This window comes from Symphalangus syndactylus, chromosome 21, assembly GCF_028878055.3.
Source record: "Symphalangus syndactylus isolate Jambi chromosome 21, NHGRI_mSymSyn1-v2.1_pri, whole genome shotgun sequence".
NCBI lineage: Eukaryota > Metazoa > Chordata > Mammalia > Primates > Hylobatidae > Symphalangus > Symphalangus syndactylus.
Window position 1 is genome coordinate 58,386,905 of NC_072443.2, and position 5,443 is coordinate 58,392,347.

Here is a 5,443-nt window from a genome sequence, read left to right on the forward strand (position 1 = left end):
TTTTAAGTAGAAACGGGGTTTCACCGTGGTCTCGATCTCCTGACCTCGTGATCCGCCCGCCTCGGCCTCCCAAAGTGCTGGGATTACAAGCGTGAGCCACCGCGCCCGGCCGGCTAATTTTTTTTTGTATTTTTATTAGAGATGGGGTTTCTCCATGTTGGTCAGGCTGATCTTGAACTCCCGACCTCAGGTGATCCACCTGCCTCGGCCTCCCAAAGTGCTGGGATTACAGGCATGAGCCACCACGCCTGGCCTACATATAAATGATTTCTAAAATAAATAATAGATATAGAGAATTAGGGAAGCCTAAGCATGCAGTAGGCTATCTGCTGCTCAAGGCCCTGTATCCTAAGTGATGCTGTTGAAGTGGCATTTTGCTTAGATATCACAAAGTCAGATAGACCTGCTTTTCCTTTAAAGGTATTGCACCGGCCGGGCATGGTGGTTTATGCCTGTAATCCCAGCACTTTGGGAGGCTGAGGCAGGTGGATCATCTGAGGTCAGGAGTTGGAGACCAGCCTGGCCAACATGGTGAAACCCTGTCTCTACTAAAAATACAAAAAAAAAAAAAAAAAAAAATTGGCCGAGGGTAGTGGCAGGCACCTGTAATCCCAGCTACTAGGGAGGCTGAGGCAGGAGAATTGCTTGAACCTGGCAGGCAGAGGGTGCAGTGAGCCGAGATCACACCTTGCACTGTAGCCTGGGTGACAAGGGTGAAACTCCGTCTCAAAAAAATAAAATAAAAAATAAAGGTATTGCACCATGGTTTGAAATCTTAAGTCTACCATCCAGGAGTCATTTCACCTCTCTTAGCTTTGGTTTCTTTATGTATAATTCAAGGATAACAACACTGATGAATTAGGATTGTTGGAGGATTATGTGAGCAAGTATAAATAAAACACTAAGCACAATGCCTAGCTCTTCATAAAGCAGGCACTCAGGATCAGTTTATATTTTCTTATTATGCAGATGGCAGAAAACTGTATCCAACAATTTTTTTTTTAATGATCATCTTCCATGGACAGGTCAGACTCAAGTCTTGTCCTTTTGCTTGACTTTCTATACACCTGTTCCAGAATCTCCCCTGTAATTCCAAATGACTCAAGGATATGATGCTCTTCTTGAGTGAAGATGGTTCCTTTGGACCTCAGGAGCCTTTTCCTAAATGCTTTACAGAGCTTGCTGTCAGACAGTCCTCTAGTTATGGGTTTGCTAGCATGATAGTTCTTTTCTTTCTTTTTTTTTTTGAGATGGAGTTTTGCTTTTGTTGCCCAGGCTGGAGTGCAATGGCGTGATCTCGGCTCACCGCAACCTCCACTTCCCAGGTTCAAGCGATTCTCCTGCCTCAGCCTTCCCAAGTAGCTGGGATTATAGGCATGCGCCACCAAGCCCAGCTAATTTTGTATTTTTAGTAGAGATGGGGTTTCTCCGTGTGGGTCAGGCTGGTCTTGAACTCCCAACCTCAAGTGATCTGCCCACCTCTGCCTCCCAAAGTGCTGGGATTACAGGCATGAGCCACCGCGCCCGGCCGATAGTTCTTCATTGTAGGAATTGTTTCTGATGAGTGATACAGGGCTGCAGAGGCCAGCTTTGGAAATGTTGTTGGTACAACAAGGAATGCTACAGTTAACATAGGGAAACCAGGTCCCTGTCTTCACTTTTTTTTTTTATTATTATTATTTTTTATTTTTTATTTTTTTTTTTGAGACAGAGTCTCATTCTGTTGCCCAGGCTGGATGGAGTGCAGTGGTGCGATCTCGGCTCACTGCAACTTCTGCTTCCTGGGTTCAAGCAATTTGCCTGCCTCAGCCTCTTGAATAGCTTGGATTACAGGCATGTGTCATCATGCCCGGCTAATTTTTGTATGTTTTGGTAGAGACTGGGTTTCGCCATGTTGACCAGGCTGGTCTCAAATTCCTGACCTCAAGTGATCTGCCTGCCTCAGGCTCCCAAAGTGCTGGGATTACAGGCACGAGCCACCGTGCCCAGCCCATCTTCACTTTGAGTTGGTCATACACTTCATGGAAGTTGGGGATCTCATTGATGACTTCAGATATAAGAATCAATGTGGAATCAAAGCTCGAAGAAATATAGCACTTGTATTAAGCCTGGTCATTTGAGCCTCCTTTGCAGTCATATGCAGTTGGACCATCACTGGCACAGCTGGGCCTGTTAAGTCAGTATTTCAAATTCCTACTAACACTTTGTGACACCATATTTGTGCCACAATAAATGTAACATGTGCTGAGACATCTAAGGATGGATACAGCTTGTGCACCATAGCAATGTTGCTGCCTGCTTTGAAAACATTGAATCAGCTTTTGGCAGAGTAAATGTGGCTATTGTCATGAGAATCCATGAACAGTGCAACCAGAATGTTGAGCACTGGATGATACAGATCACATTCTGGTTTTCCATATGGAGCATGCTATCGGACTTGGAGGTGATGGTGAATGGCACTTCTGAGAACACGTCCTTTAGAGCTGGGCAGACTGCACAGGGGACTGTTGTACAAATTCTTTTTTTTTTTTTCCAGACGAAGTATCACTCTGTCACTCAGGCTGGAGTGCAATGGCACGATCTCGGCTCACTGCAACCTCTGCCTCCTGGGTTCAAGCGATTCTCCTGCCTCAGCCTCCCGAGTAGCTGGGATTACAGGCGCCCACCATCACGCCCAGCTAATTTTTGTATTTTTAGTAGAGATGGGATTTCACCACGTTGGCCAGGCTGGTCTTGAACTTGTGACCTCAGGTGATCCGCCCGCCTCGGCCTCCCAAAGTGGTAGGATTACAGGCGTGAGCCACTGCACCCAGCCCAAATTCTTATAACAGTATGAAGCCCTATCTATCCAATAATTTTTAAACATACAATTTTGCATTGAGGACTTTCATTTAAAAAACAAAACAAAACAAAAACCAAAACCACTGTGCAATTAAAACCTAAATGAAAACGACTGTTTTCTTTTAAAATAAAAATGTCGGCTGGGCACGGTGGCTCAAGCCTGTAATCCCAGCACTTTGGGAGGCTGAGGCGGGCGGATCACGAGGTCAGGAGTTTGAGATCATCCTCGCCAACATGGTGAAACCCCATCTCTACTAAAAATACAAAAAAATTAGCCAGGCATGGTGGCGGGCGCCTGTAGTCCCAGCTACTCAGGAGGCTGAGGCAGGAGAATGGCATGAACCCAGGAGGCAGAGCTTGCAGTGAGCCGAGATCATGCCACTGCACTCCAGTCTGGGTGACAGAGTGAGACTCCGTCTTAAAAAAAAAATAAAGATGTCTTTTTTATTCAAGAGGGAAATAAAGCCAGTGTGGTGGCTCACGCCTGTAATCCCAGCACTTTGGGAGGCCGAGACGGGCAGATCACGAGGTCAGGAGATCGAGACCATCTTGGCTAACACGGTGAAACCCCATTTCTACTAAAAATACAAAAATTAGCTGGGCCTGGTGGTGCACGCCTGTAATCCCAGCTACTCGGGAGGCTGAGACAGGAGAATCGCTTGAACCCAGGAGGTGAAGTTTGCAGTGACCCAAGATTGAGTCACTGCACTCCAGCCTGGGCAACACGGTGAGACTCCGTCTCAAAAAAAAAAAAAAAAAAAGAGGGAAATAAAAATGAACTAATTGGCAGGGCGCGGTGGCTCATGCTTGTAATCCCAGCACTTTGGGAGGCCGAGGTGGGCGGATCATGAGGTCAGGAGATCGAGACCACGGTGAAACCCCGTCTCTACTAAAAATACAAAAAAAAAATTAGCCGGGCGTAGTGGCGGGCGCTTGTAGTCCCAGCTACTCGGAGAGGCTGAGGCAGGAGAATGGCGTGAACCCGGGAGGCGGAGCTTGCAGTGAGCCGAGATCGCGCCACTGCACTCCAGCCTGGGCGACAGAGTGAGACTCCGTCTCAAAAAAAAAAAAAAATGAACTAACTGGGGAAAAAAGTTTTGTAATTCAAAATCATTTGTGTCTCTTCCAAGTCTCACTATTCTATGCCTCTCTCTTCATGTTCTGACCTGACATGCCCTCCAAACTCTTCTCCACTTACCTCTTCTTCCACAAGGTGCACATGCACACACAGTGGGTGTGTGTCTTCTAAATCAGGATCTTGCCTGACTCTATTCTCAGACCCTCAGTCTTTCTCCATCAGCTTTACCCAAAAAACCAGAACAAAGGTGACAAGTCTTATTTGTGGTGTGTGTTCTATAGTTTGTAAAATGCAAGGGCAATTCTGGGTGTACAAGGGAAGGCCAAGTAGGCCATTAGTTACTTCCTCCCACAAATACTGCACACTGCCAGACACGGCAATAGCCAGGTACTGGGAATACAGACATCAGCTGGGTAGACTCCTCCCTTCCCTCAGCCATACAGGGTCATTATTTTATTTTATTTTATTTTATTTTTTTATTTATTTATTTTTTTTATTTTTGAGACGGGGTCTTGCTCTGTCTCCCAGGCGGGAGTGCAATGGCGCGATCTCGGCTCGGGTCACTGCAAGCTCCGCCTCCCGGGTTCATGCCATTCTCCTGCCTCAGCCTCCCGAGTAGCTGGGACTACAGGCGCCTGCCAACACGTCCGGCTAATTTTTTGTATTTTTAGTAGAGATGGGGTTTCACTGTGTTAGCCAGGATGGTCTTGATCTCCTGACCTCGTGATCCGCCCGCCTCGGCCTCCCAAAGTGCTGGGATTACAGGCTTGAGCCACCGCGCCCGGCCAAGGGTCATTATTTTAAGTGATGATTACAAAGTTGTCAAATCACTCCTTCACTAATATGATGAAAGTGTATTTCTGCATTATAAGAATGAGACAAAATCATTCTTTTTGAGATTTTTTTGTTCTCTTTTTGAGCCGGGCGTCTCACTATGTTGCCCGGACTGGTCTTGAACTCCTGGGCTCAAGCAGTCTGATCGTCTCAGCCACCTAGACAGCTGGGATTACAGGTACTCTGAGGTTTAACAGAAGGCTGAGAAAGGTTTTCTGTCAGGAAATCAAGGAAAGACGTGCGTTTCCTCCTGCTCTTGACAGGCGAACATTTATTAATTCTCTTTCTTTGCCACTGGGATCATTCAAATAGAGCAACAAAACCTGACAGAGCTCTGGGTCACTCTGCCTGAGCACCCACTGAACAGAGTGTGATGAGTTGGGACTAACTTTTAACACTAACTACAGGTCCTGGGACTTTTATGCAGGCCTCTGACCACGGCCATTGAAGTAGGGGTGGCCTGTCCTCTGTGGCTTGATCAAAGGCACACAGGTGTGGCACGGTAGGGAGGAGGACAATGGAGGGGACAGGATTCGAACCAGCCCTCCTGAAGGCCAAGTCCTGGACAAGGCATTCCAGTGAGGTGGGGGCGGGGAGTGTGGCCCTGACGCCTCCCAGCAGGGTGCCTCGAGCCCCCATCCCCGCTGCGGCTCGGGCTGTCCTGCGGTCCTGGATCACAAAGGCGGTTGC